This window comes from Rhinolophus hipposideros, assembly GCF_964194185.1.
Source record: "Rhinolophus hipposideros genome assembly, chromosome: 2".
In the NCBI taxonomy this organism is placed as follows: Eukaryota; Metazoa; Chordata; class Mammalia; order Chiroptera; family Rhinolophidae; genus Rhinolophus; species Rhinolophus hipposideros.
The window spans coordinates 27,748,982-27,764,067 of NC_138048.1; the positions used below are offsets into that span (position 1 = coordinate 27,748,982).

General features: G+C 34.0%; 1 protein-coding gene across 1 annotated transcript in view; it reads left to right on the top strand.

Moving 5' to 3' along the window:
* The window catches only part of EPHA6 (EPH receptor A6), an 893,585-nt gene that overhangs the window by 216,496 nt on the left and 662,003 nt on the right, over positions 1-15,086 (top strand).

Consider the following 15,086-nt stretch of genomic DNA (forward strand, 5'->3'; position numbering starts at 1 on the left):
GCAACTTATGCTGGAATTTTTTCCTCAATTAGTCATTTAACTTTCATATTTAATTTCAAAATCATAAGATAGGATGAATAATCATATTAGATGCTTATTTAAGTGAAAAAGTGTATGTAAATACCTGCCTATACTATTTACTGAGCAAGTTCACACATGCCTCAGTTGCTGAGTGTTGGCTGCTAAGGGCTCACAGACGCCCACTTCTCCAAGTGGCCGGGGAAGTCGTATCCCTTGCCAGCCCCTGGAGAAGTCCACAGCCATTGATAGATTAACATGGGGTTTCTCAAGACCAGACTTCTTGCCTGAGTGTAAGAAAAATTTGTTTAATTCATGTTCTATAGTTCGTTGAGAGATTGAGCTAAACCTAGACTCTGAGACTGCATCCTTGCATGGCTTCTTCCACTGTCCTGTCCTCAATCTGTCACATCCCTAGCAAAGACATTCACAATACAAAATATGTGTCTGACTCCTTGTCTTAGGCTTTATTTTTGTAAAACAGACCTAACCAAATATACGTGAAATGCTTTGGCATAATATCAATGTAAACAATTTTGTTTTTGTAACATGACATAATAAACTATCAGGAGGTTTTTAAGAATACCTCCAATTCTGAAATTTCTTTAATAGGCAAAACATTTAAGTTTGTTCATAAAAACAAACAAACAAAAAACTACAGTAGAATCAAACACTATCCAAACAAATGAAATGGTGGATTTCTTTCTTTTTTTTTTTTAATTTAAAGTTTATTAGGGTGACAATGGTTTTTTAATAGTATTTATTAAAGCACCATTATGTGCCAGATTTGTGCTAGTTACTAAGGACAAAATGGTAAGACAGACATTGCCCCTATACTCAAAGACCTTATACTCTCTCTCCCTCCCTCCCTCCCTCCCTCCCTCCCTCCCTCCCTCCCTCCCTCCCTCCCTCTCTCTCTCTCTCTCTCTCTCTCTCTCTCTCTCTGTCTCTCAACACAAAATAGAGAATAACTACAGGTGTAAACTAAGGAAAGACTTTTGATCAGGTGCCACTTTGCCTGAAATCTGACGTATATGAAGGGGCTGCTAAATACCAAAGTACATTAGCAGAGAGAATATCATCTTGTGAACAGGCCTTTATGCAGGTTACATTTGACTTCTGCAAGAGAATCCCAATGTGTCAGGACTTTGGTGAGTAATGGCATGAGTGAGAAGAGATAAAGTTGAAAGTTAAGAAAGGGTGAGGTCACACAGAATTATACTCCTTGCTAGGGAGTTTGGATTTTGCTCTACATGCAGTGGGGTTTGAAACCAACAGCTAAAGGATTCTAAATGCAGGCTGGTGCAAGGGTAGGGAGTGATATGATTTGATTAAAGCACAGTGGATTATAAGGACCAAGAAAGGAAGCAGAAAAACCATTTGACTAGATGAGAGATCACACTGGACAGGACAAGGATAATGGCAGTAAAGAAATGATGAGGTATTTCTGAGATAGTATTTGCAGATGAGTAAATGTGGCAGTTCAGGGGGTAGAAAGTAGAGTTTGTAGGTGGGTGGATTGTTAGGTAAGAGGAGGAAATGGGAGAAATCAAGGATATGATAACAAAAGTTGACGCAGAAAACTGATTTTAGGAGGAAAATAACTTAATTGTGGGCATGTTAAATGTGAAATTGTCACAAGACATTCAAATTGAGATAACTGAGTTTTATGTAATGACCTAGATTCTTGGAAATATTTAATAGTCAACAGCAAAGAGACAGTCTTTAAAACTTTGGAATGGATATGCTCAATTAGCAAGAGTGTAGAGAAAGAGAAGATGGCCTAAGACTCAATAATTCTATAAGTTTTCTCTCCTTCTTTCTTAAATCCTTTCCAGTCTTCTTCCTAAAAAGAAGGAGAGAAAACTTATAGAATAGGATGCCACTGAAGTGGGAAGGGAGACAAAATTCAAACATGTTCAACTATATTGAATGCTGTAACAAGGTCAATTAAAATCAAATTTATGAATGAATATTCCATTGCAATTTGCAACTTATAGGATTCAATCTGATGACTTTAAAATAAAAGTTTGGGATTAGTAGACTTAACCAGTTTGGAACAGATTGAAGAATAAATGGGAGTTGAGGAAGTAAAGATAACATCTATAGAAAAAAATTGTGGAGAAGAGAAATAATTAGTTGAAATAGATTATGGACACCATACTGTATTTTTGTTTGATGTCAAAAAATTTTCAATTTTGAGTATTTTATTCTCAGTTTCAAATATCCTGAAGAAGTAAGATGGTTTTAAAATGCATGTTTATGTAAAATTTAAATGTAGCAGATAGTAAGGAATTAGGAGAAAAAGTGGCACTTTTTTGCTACAAGTTTGCAGCTTTTTATCCTGGCTGTTTTGTTGCAGCCAGGGGACGTTTTGAAGTAACCTGTTAGGCAGTAAGTCCTTGTAATAAAATTGGATATTGATCAAATTTACAGCCTCAAAGTGTGCCCTATACCTTTACACTACTAAGTTCAATAAACTGCAGAAGACAATGAAAAGGAAACATGAAAAAGGAAAGACAACAAAACAACTCACAAGTTGATCTATCATCCAATTGAGACGTACTGTAGACTCCAACGGGAAGGATGGTAGTTAAATGAGAACCACATTTTTTGCTGCTGCCAATATAATAATTAATAATAATAATAATAATAATTCTATTACAAATATATGTATTTGTCAGTGCTGAATTCTTTTTTTTTTGCATTTTTCATTTTGATTTGTAATTTATTTTTTAATATTCCCAATAGGTTTTATTTTTTTAAAGATTATTATTTGGCTAGCATACAATCTTTAAAAGATTTTTATATAGCTAGCATATAATATTATATTAGCTTCAGGTGTACACCATAGTTATCTAACATTTATATACCTAAAGAAGTGATCATCATAAGTCCAGAAACCATCTGACACCTACCACACTATCACAATATATTCCCTATGCCGTACGTTGCAACCCCATGACTTTTTTGTTTTATACCTGGAAATTTGGACCTTTTATTCCCCTTCATCTTTTCTTCCCTTTTTTAATCTTTCAATTACACTTGACATTCAATATTATATTAATTTCAGGTGTACAGCATATGGTTGGACATTTCTATAATTTAAGAAGTGATCCCCCTGACTAGCCTAATACCCGCCTAGCACTATGCATATATTTCCTACGCTGTAGTTTGCATCTCCCTGACTATTTTGTAACTACCAATTTCTACTTCTTAATCCCTTCCGCTTTCTCACCTTGCCCCTCCACCCCCTCCCATCTATCACCCTAATAAATCTAGTACTTACCTGACACCAAACGTAATTATTATATTATTGACTATATCTTTTTTTTTGCTTTGCCCTACATCCCCATAACTACTGCGTAACGACCAATTTATACTTCTTAATCGCTTTTCCTTTTTCATTAACCCCCCTCCCATCTGGTAACCATCAAAATGTTTTCTGTATCTATGAGTTTGGTTCAGTTTTCTTTATTTTGTGTCCACTTGAAAATGGTGGATATAGATCTCCTCTGTGACTGCCTTTATTTTTAATAATTTTCAGATACTATCCATTTGGGTTCAAATCTCAAAGAGTATGGAGAGATACTAATTAAAATATATTCATCATAGAAATGAGCTAATATTATACAATGGGAATTCTGATAAGGACTTTAAATTAATATCCTAAATATGGATCATATTTCATAACATAAAACAACTTTATTATGTCTGAGATTTTATATCAAAGTATGTTGTTAAAGTAAGAAATAAAAGATAATAGATCTTGATTAAGGCGTGCAAGCCATTTTCAATTTATCATGGCCTTTGCTCTTAGGGATAGAAAAGCTTATTATGAATTCTTCTTGTTATGGGAACTTGAACTCCTTGGAGTGTTTTCTGTGTTATTATTTCAACTCTCTTTCTCTGATCAATCCTAATTGATTTTAACATAGCTATAACGATCCAAGGATTCTTGTTCTCCCTGGAGGTGATTCCAGAAATAAAATAATTTAATTCTTTGGCTATGTCAAATCCTTCAGAGATAATTTATTTTATAATCAGTAACACTAGAGAAGTGGTACAGTTGTTTACTATGCAGTGGGGAGCTTAAATTAACCATTTGTTCTGAGTCTTACTTGTATTTCATGTATGCCCACGGATTCAAAATTTTATACATCATTTGTAAATATATTGTACCTATGATGTTTAGAATTTAATGCTGACACTTTTGAAAGAAATAGAACACCAAAAGACCTGTTTATTCACAAATTATAATAACCTTTATTCAGATTACTTGTTCATTTTCTTCCCCCTTTAATTCTTGTTTCCATTTTTGCTTGTTTATAAAAGGTTGAGATGAATAGCATGCTGTATTTAGTTTCTTTTCTTTTCTCTTTACCAAGAATTCTTAGGTAAAAGCACCCAAATACATGATCCCATCACTGTGGGCTTACTTTCTCATTCCTACAATATTACATTCACACCTCTTTTAGAGCGTTTACCTCCCCCCGCTTTTTTTTAATTATAATTGCCACTTGCCCATTAACATATTGAAATCAGAAGATACCCTCCCTGGTCCATGCCAATCCTTGTCCCTCTGATTTAGTGCCTGGGGATTTCAAATGAAACTGAGAATTTTGAGTCTATTGGATATTACTCCTGGAAATCCTGGCTGTTCCCTTCTAATGGTGTATTTGTAATGGTGTAATGTGAATTATATCATTTGGGAGAATTTTTCCTATTTATAACCCAGATACAAACCTCCTAGGAAAGGAGCCCTTGTCTAGGACAGGCTTTCCCCAACCTGCACATAGTTATCTGACTCTCCATGTCTAGGAACTTTCTCTTAGACTGGAAAACCAATGCTAGCTGTTTGTTTCCCTGTGGGTCCATCCTTGGTTCCAGCCATTAGTGAACTCCCTGCTTTCAAGCAGACAAGGTTACTTGACAGGAGAGACTGTGGACTTTTTAAATTTCAAACTAAGCTCCCACTAGAAAAGCGTACACTTTTCAGCATCCAAATATGAGCAGTGAGAATTGACATACTGCCTTGTGTACAATCAGATCAAACTAAAATCTTGACAACCCTTATCATGCACATTCTCTGCAGCAGGCAGTCTAGGGCCTTGTGTGATGGCTTGGCCTGGCAGTGTAGCTCCCTGCCAGCTTCATCTCAGCAGGTGAGCCCTCTGAGCAGGCAGGAAGAAGGAGAGAGCTATAGCTATATAGCTACATATGCTACTATACAGCGAGAGTAGCAGAGGGGCAAAGTGAAGCAACTTCCTGCTGCCATCACTTCTCACTGCTTTGAGAAGTGAGAAGCAGATGAGTACTGCTTTGATCTTGTATTTCATCTTTCTTTTTTTTTTTTGTCTAGCCCAATAACATTGTTCTTTTAAGGTAAAGCAGGCTGGACTTTTATTTTTTGTTTTTGCAATTTTTAAATATGTGGTATTGACCCAAGAGTCTTGCCTTCTGGATATTGTGAGCTAGAGGCAAGATAGCTCAGGCCTTGGTCCTGTGTGAGGGCCAGAGGGAGGTGTGTCTCCACAGAAAAGCCAACGCTTCTTTGGCAGGGACAGCCATTCAGCTTTGTAGACTTAAACCAGAACCGCCTGCTTCCCCCTTTTGGAACTTTGTTAAGCCATATGTCTCTGAGGGATACCCTAACCCTTGAGCAGGAATATAATAGACACTTGTAAAATGTAAAACGTAAGTGGGGGGTCACTCTGTGGAAGACTTTTCCATGAACAAAGGCACATTGCATGCTGATACTCTTCAGCAAGTACTGAGAGCCCTAACGGCCCTTGTACCAAACTGTAGGGGCTACAGTATAGTGCTGCTACATGCAAAGCAGCCTCTTCACTTCACGCCCTCCCTCACGCCTTTAGTTATGAGTCTTTAGCTTATCTGATTCCTCCATGTCCATTGTTTTCTCCAATGTCAGGTTAAGAAACATCTAAAATTTAGCAAGTATAAGACCGAGTATCTTTATTACAAAGTTTATATAAATGTTTCCAAGTTTTTTTTGTTATATATATATACATGGTGACACAAAGAAAATATATCTGTTCAGCACACTGGGATCTACCTTCCGATTTTTTGCTAGAGGTGATTGTTCCAAATGCTGCCCCAGTACTTGCCAAAAGCCTTGGTGGCTGGTGGAATGAGTATCCACGCTGTTTGGGAATCCCTGGTTTATACAAATGTGTATCAGTCAGTTCCTTAGCATGGCACTCGTGCCTTTTCACAAACTATTCACCTATCTCTTCTCTCCCTTCTTTCCCAAGCATCCTACCCTATAGCCACATACAGTCTTTAGTCAATGTAGTTTTAAGCTCCAAACATTTGTAGATGTTCCTTTCCACATGTAGAATACCTGTCCAGTATTTCTTCATCTGGCAAAGTCCTACTTATTATTTAGAATTCAGCCAAATAGCTGTAACTCATCTTTTGCAAAAAGATAGATTACTTTAATTGTGTTTCTTTAGCATTTTACTCATACCACATTGAATTCACATTGAGTGTAATTTTTACATTATTAATCGACCACTCTGAGCAAAAAATGAAATTAGCTTTCAGTTAATCAACTTCTATATGCCAACCAAGTGTGGTGCTTTGTGCTTTCATATACATGATTAAATTAAATCCTCTAAATTCTGTAATTTTGGTTATCTGGAAACCATTTTTACATGACAAAAAGAAAGATATTTACAATCATTTTGCCATTCTCCTAAGGCGAAATATCTGGTAAATAATAAAGCATGGATTTCTTTAGATGTTCTCAAACTTCCCTGGCAATGTCCTTCTCACTAGCACTGTTTTTTTAAACCCAACCTAATATGAAATTTCCTACTAAAATGTCTAATGAATAAAATAAGGAAGGAAGGAAGGAAGGAAGGAAGGAAGGAAGGAAGGAAGGAAGGAAGGAAGGAAGGAAGGAAGGAAAGAAGGAAGGAAGGAAGGAAGGAAGGAAGGAAGGAAAGAAAAAAGGAAGGAAAGAATGAAGGAAGAAAACGATGGAGGAATGAAGGAAAAGAGAAAGAAATCAATGAACGAAACAAACTATAAACCACTGAACAAAAATCTCTGCACTTCTCTGTGATATCGGCTTTTGAGTTGAAAATAATTGTTGGACTATACGTTAGAGCTTAGGGATAGAATAAATAATGAAAATTCGAGTAGACTACAAGAAGTTTGCTGGCCCCAACTTTTTTTTTTCAATTAAAGTATATATATATATATATATATATATATATATATATATATATATATATATATATATATATATATATCAAGGTAAACACCAAGCACTGTCTAATGCAAATAAAAATTGGTAACTCTTTATAAATTATTGAGAAAAGAACTTTTTTCATGTGGATAAACTTATAGAAGAATCCTTTATGTTGTAATTTTATCTAACTTGAATATGTTGAAGTTTAAATACGTAGTTATAGATATATTTCAGTATCTAATATTTTATGAATGGCATTTAATGTATTCCATATCTAAATATGGATGCTAATGTCGTAATAAGTTATGCTATTTTTAAGATTTAAAAATGAATTGACACATAAAATATTTAAAGTGATACCTAAAACATCATGTAGTGAAGATTAAATTCAGTATTGCATAGTTAAAAAATATAGATTCTCTTTCTCAAATCTACCATTTTAAAGAAAAACCTGATACTCATATCTGCACACCTTCTGGAGTTCAATGAAGATTATTTCACTGGCAGATGGCTACATGCAAAGCTAATTACAGTATGATTAAGAAGGATCATAATATCACAAAATGATAAGTTATTATAAATAGAAAAGAACAAAAATCACAGTCAACATTTATCTGATGTAGTGTTTTTAAAAAGGATGTGAAGAACTAACCTGCTTTAACTATTTCATTTTTCTTTGGCTTCCTTGATTTTTTTTCTTCTCAGTAAACAGAAGGTCAAATACTCAATATTATCATAAGAAACACAGAAAAATATAGATAAATCTAGTCTGAAATTCTAAAATGCCAGTTTCATTATTTTCCAATTACAAGGTAAACATAAGAGTTTTTGGAAATTTTATGAATAGAGAATAGCAAAAACAAAAACAGACAAACAAACAAACAAAAAAAAACTATAGTCCCATTACAAAAGATTGTATGCTTTGAATAATTGGAAATATGTGGTTGGACAATTAAGATCGCAAAATCATCCTAGAAAAAGTGCTACATACCCCATTGCTGAATATTGAAGTATCTCCTTGGGAAGCTATGCACCAACGCCAGCACCTGGGCGACTCTTCAAAACAATTTTGGAACTCTTTTTCTAGAATGGCTTTCAGAGCTATCATCATGTTACCCTTGAAGTCCTGAATGTCATCAAAATGTCTTTCTTTCAATATTTCATTTATCTTCAGGTAAGTAAAGAAGTCATTGGGAGCCAGATCAGGTGAATAGGGAGGGTGTTCCAATACAGTTATTTGTTTACTGGCTAAAAACTCCCTCACAGACAGTGCCATGTGAGCTGGTGCATTGCCGTGATGCAAGAGCCATGAATTGTTGACGAAAAGTTCAGGTCGTCTAACTTTTTCATGCAGCCTTTTCAGCACTTCCAAATAGTAAACTTGGTTAACTGTTTGTCCAGTTTGTACAAATTCATAATGAAAATCCCTCTGATATTAAAAAAAATAAAGATTAACAACATTGTTGCAAAAAGTTGGCGTCTTAATTGTCAGACTTCATATTTCTTCAGTAGTTGTGATGATAAAATGATCATGTGCTTGTCAGCAATATTTGATACTCCTTTTCTTGAAACAAGATGGATAAAGATGTAGATACGTGGGTATTTGTAGTGGTAGGAGTTTGTGGACAATCTCTTTTGATTGACTTCATTTTTCCCAATAAAATAAGAAGCAAGGTAACTATCTGAGAGTGATAGGAGGCGGTGATATTGGTGACTTGAAAACAGAGAATGTGAAATAGACATCCAGGAGTCTGGAAATGAATGGACTAGGGAAGCACAGTGTGATTTCTGGGAAGCATTAAAGTCTTCAAGAAACAGAAAATTCCTATTTTATGTAGATTCCTCCACTGATTAAAAAGAGGGCTCTTCCTAACTCATAAAGCTAATATAACCTTACTACCAAATCTACACAGGGTGATATTAGAAAAAAAGAGAAATGAAGCAATTTTCATATTTGAATAAAGACACCACAGTCCTAAAGAAAACAAAAGACTGAGTACAACAGTATGTAAAACATAATGCAACATGACCTAGTTGGATTTATCTCAGATATTCAAGGATATTTTAACAGAAAATCTATTAATGTAATTCATTGCCTTTGCAGGTTAAAGGAGAAATATAATAATCTCAATAGTTGCAGGAAAACCCTTTGATAAGATTCGGCATCTATTCATGATAAAGATTGTTGGCATAGAAGTAATAGAATGGAATATTCTTAACACAATAACAGATTTTTAAATCAAAAACATACTTTATTGTGAAACTCTAGATGCAATGAGAGACTTGACAAAGATATTCTGTAACATTTTGTTCAGCATTTTGCTAGATGCCTACATTGTAAATATAGAAAACATTTAAGAATGGAATTTAAGAAATAAAATTGCTATTATTTAAAGATAGTGTCTATATAGAAAGTCCAATAAAATAGATCAATAACATATACAAATCAATAAGAGGCTCAGTAGTATCACTTTCTTTTTTTATATGTAACTTTTTTTATTAAATTTATTGGGATGACAATGTTAGTGAAATGATATAGATTTTAAGTGTACAACTCTGTATTACATCATCCATATATTACATTGTGTGTTCACCACCCAGAGTCAGTTCTCCATCCATCACCATATATTTGATCCCCCTTACCCTCATCTCCCTCCCCCCACCCCCCTTACCCTCCGGTAACCACTAAACTATTGTCTGTGTCTATGAGGTTTTGTTTATTTGTTTGTTTGCCTTGTTTCTTTGTTGCTTTCAATTTCATATCCCACATAAGTAGAGTCATATGGTTCTCAGCTTTTTCTTTCTGACTTATTTTGGTTAGCATAATAATCTCAAAATCCATTAATTTTGTCGCAAATGGCAGAGTTTCGTCATTACTTATGGTTGAGTAATAATATTTCACTGTATGTACCACATCTTCTTTATCCAGTCAACTATCAAAGGACTCTTTGGTTGTTTCCATGTCTTGGTCACTGTGAAGAATTATTTAATGAACATTGAGGTACATATATCTTATGGATAAATGTTTTCAGATTTCTTAGGTAGATACCCAGGAGAGGTATTGCTGGGTCATATGGTAATTCTATTCTTAATTTTTTTGAGGCATCTCTGTACTGTTTTCTATAGAAGCTATTACATTCCCACCACAGTGTATGAGGATTTCTTTTTCTCCACAGCCTCTCCAACACTTGTTATTACTTGTCTGGTTGATGATAGCCATTATAATGGGTATGAGGTGATATCTCATTGTGGTTTTGATTTGCATTTCCCTAATAGCTAGTGAAGTTGAACATTTTTTCATATATGTGTTGGTCTTTTGTATGTCTTAGAAGAAGTGTCTGTTCAGTTCCTCTGTCAATTTTTTAATTGGGTTGGTTGTTTTATTGTTGTTGAATTGTATGAGTTCTTTATGTATTTTGGATATTAGCCCCTTATTGGAGGTGTTGTTTGTAAATATCTTCTCCCTTTGGTTGGTTGCGTCTTCATTTTGTTGATGGTTTCTTTTGCTGTGCAGAAGTTCTTTTTAGTTTGATATAGTCCCATTTATTTATTTATGCTTTTACTTCCCTTGCCTTTGAGGTCAATTTCATGAAATCCTCTGTGAGCCCCAGGTCATAAGTTTAGTAGCTGTGCTTTCTTGTATGCAGTTTATTGATTCAGGTCTTATGTTTAGTTCTTTTATCCATTTTGAGTTAATTTTGGTGTATGGTGATAGATAGCACTCTAGTTTCATTCTTTTGCATGTAACTATCCAATTTTCCTAGCCCCATTTATTGCAGATTTCTTTTCTCCATTGTTTGTGTTTGGCTCCTTTGTCAAAAATTATTGTCCCGTGTGTGTGTGTGTGTGTGTGTGTGTGTGTGTGTGTGTGTGTGTGTGTGTTTCTGGGTTTCCAATCCTATTCCATTGGTCTGTGTGTCTGTTTTTCTGCCAATGCCTTGCTGTTTTGATTATTGTTGCTTTTGTAGTACAAGCTGAAGTCAGGGAGTATAATACCTCCAGTCTTGTTTTTTTTTCTTAGGATTGCTTTGACTTTTTGGGGTCTTTTGTGATTCCATACAAATCTGATGGCTTTTTGTTCTATATCTTTAAAAAGTGTCTTTTGGATTTTGATGGGGATTACATTAAATCTGTAGATTACTTTAGAAAATATGGCTATTTTAACTATGTTGATTCTTCCAATCTACCAACACAGAATATCTTTCTATTTCTTTGTGTCTTCTTTAATTTCTTTTAAAAATGTCATGGACACTGTAGATGCCTGACCACTGAAGTGTACACCAGAAGCTGAAACTGGATAATAATGAATGTCAACTATAATATATGTATATTATACATATATTATCCTGTATAATATATATCCTGTATGATATATGTGTATATATATGTATATATGTATATATATGTATATTATAACTATAATTATCCTATTATACATATATATATACACACATATATATATATATATATATGTATATATATATATATATATGTGGTCACAGGATGTGGAATACAGCATAGGGATAGAGTCAATGGAATTATAATAGCTATATAGATTTCAGAGGGGTAATAGATTCGGGGAGGGAGGTTATCACTTTTTGAGGGGTGTAAATGTCTATCCATTACATTGTTTTGTACACCTGAAACTAATAAAAAAAAAAAGTCTTATAGTTTTCGGTGTATAGGTCCTTCCCATCCTTTGTTAAGTTTATTTCTACATGTTTTATTCTTTTTGTTGCAATTGCAAAGGAATTGCTTTTTTTTTTTTCATTTTCTAAAATTTTATTGTTAGTATATAGGAATGCAATGGGTTTTTGTATGTTCATTTTGTAAGCAGCACCTTTACTATGTTTGTTTATTGTTTCTAATAGCTTTTTGGTGAAGTCTTTAGGGTTTTCTATATAAAGAATCATGTCATCTGTAAAAAGTGACAGTCTAACTTCGTTCACAATTTGGATGCCTTTTATTTTTTTCTTTTTCCTGATTGCTCTGGTATCACTTTCAATTTTAAAAACCAGTAGTACTTCTACCTACCAACAAGAAACAATTAGAAATTAAAATTGAAAGAATGTAATATAATGTAATATAATATAATATAGTATTATATATAATGTGAATAACAAAATGGCAATGACTATACATCTATCAACAGTTACATTTAATGTAAATGAATTATGCTCCAATAAAAAGATAGGGTGTCTGAATGGATAAGAATACTGCTTACATTTGCTGCTTACAAGAGTCTCACTTCAGATTGAAGGCACAGACTGAAAGTAAAGGAATGGGAAAAAGATATTTCATGAAAATGGAAGTGGGAAAAAAAATCTGGGTTAGCAATACTTATATCAGACAAAGTATACTTTAAAACAAAGGCTATAACAAGAGACAAAGAAGGACCCAATAATCCCACTTCTGGATATTTATCCAAAGAAACCCACAATTCTACCTCGAGGGGACGTGTGCATCCATATGTTCATTGCAGCACTGTTTATGATGGGCAAGATAGGAAGTCTCCCTGGGTTTCTGTTGATGGATGCATGGATAAAGAGGAGGTGGTACATATATACATTGGAATGTTGCTCGGCCATGGAAGGGAATGGGTTTTGCCATCTGTGGCAGCATGGGTGGACCTGGAGAGTATTGTTCTGAGTGGAGTATGTCAGAGAGAGAAAGACAAATACAATGTGGTTTCCCTTATTTGTGGAATATAAAGAACACAATAAACAAAACAGAAACAAGCAGATACAGAGAACATTTTGATAGTTGTCAGGGGATTTGGGGGAGTAGGTGAAAAAGGGAAAGGGATTAAGAAGTACAAACTGGTTGTTATACTGTAGTCATGGGGATATAGGTATAGCACAAGAAATAGAGTCAGTAATATTATAATAACTATGGTGTCAGATGGGTACTAGATTTATCAGGTGACAGATGTGAGGGGCTTGGGAGTCTGGGTGAAAAAGGTGAAGGAATTAAGAAGTACAAATTGATAGTTACAAAATACTCACAGGGATGTAAAGAAAAGTGTAGGGAATATAGTCAATAATACGATAATAAATGTGAACAGTGCCAGGTGGGTACTAGACTAGTCAGGGGGGGTCACTTCTTAAATTATATGAATGTGTAACCACTGTGCTGTACACCTGTAATTAATATAACATAATATTGAATGTCAACTGTAGTTGAAAAAGGGAGGAAAAGCCAAATTTCCAGGTATAAAACAAATAAGTCATGAGATGTAATGTACAGCATAGGGAATATAGTCAATAACATTGTGATAGTGTGGTAGGTGTCAGATGGTTGCTGCACTTATCATGGTGATCATTTCTTTAGGTATATAAATTTTAAATAACTATGGTGTATACCTGAAACTAATACAATATTGTTTGTTAGCTATATATTAATAAAAATCTTAAAAAAAATAAAACCCAAGTTGATAAATATATTGTATTTATTGAAGAGATCCTTCAATTATCAAAATGTAAAAATGTATACCATGAATGTTTACAAACTAACATACGATTTATCTGAATAATTTAGTTCAAAATTTTTATTTATACTTTGACTTGCTTGATCTTGTTTAATAAATTCACATGTACCCTATTATCATATACTCTATTCTTTTAAAATTAAATTTATTGGGGTTACACAGGTTAGTAAAATTATATAGGTTTCAAGTGCACAATTCTGTAATTCATCTATATATTGCATTGTGTTTTCATTCCCCAAAGTCAGTTCTCTTTCTGTCACCATGTATGTGACCGCTTTTACGCTCCTCTACCAGCCCCCCTCCATTCTTTTAAATGTTTGACATGTTTGATTTTCATATTAAATTCCTATCAACCTGGATTTGAATTTGTGTATGGTATGATAAGAGACATAAGGATTTCTTAAACAAGACTCATGAAGATAAACTACAAATAAAAATATTGAACATATTGATTTAACAAGTATATAAATTTCTCTAAGAACATAAGATGCTATTAAACAAGTGAAAATACTGCGCACATTCTGATTTAAGGGATTTGTAGCTCATACCATGTGCCTGAACTCTATAGATAGAAAAACTTTGCAAAGATTATTTTTAAAAATCTTTGGTGCAGTTTTCTAGTATCTAATTGATGTTCGTGAAGTAGTAGAATGGGTTATTAAATTATTGTCTTGCATAACTTTAGTTAAGAGGAAAGAAGTAGTGATCATTGGGAATATAAGTTCATTAAAGGCAAGGCTTATCAAGGTAACTTAATTTTCTTTCTGAAGGAGGTATTGGGGAAATGCTGTAGTTGATGTCAATTTCAGAAAGACATTCGTCAGTCATTCACAATAGTCTTGTAGACAAATGAAGATATAAACAAGCTCTGGGACTATTGAATAATGGATCTGCATCTACTTTAGTGGCATTCTCTAATGTATGTTTCACAGTGCTACTCATAGAAATACATTTTACCTTCATCAATACAGTTGGTAAAATATATAAAATTGTGTTTTTGTAAAAAAAACCAGAATGTAAATATGGAAAATACTAATAATTCAGTAAAACAAGCATAATGCTGCCTAAGGTGAAAATTTATTTTGACAATCCAGATAAAGAGGTTATAAATTAATAGGAATCCTGAGACAAGCAGATTTAATTTTGCTATGGCTGAATCTGCTGAAAGGAGAAACTTATTTTTGGCTGGGAGAATAAAACACTAAGAATGTAAAAACTGAGTAGTGGCTTAATGGAAAAGTACAATAAAAGGGCTTCGTTTTTCAGTCAGTTGGAGATAGGAATCATTGGAGACCTTTAATCAGAGAAGTGTCATGCTCTGCCTTGTATGGTAACAGGATCGCTGTGGCTACTGTGTTGAAA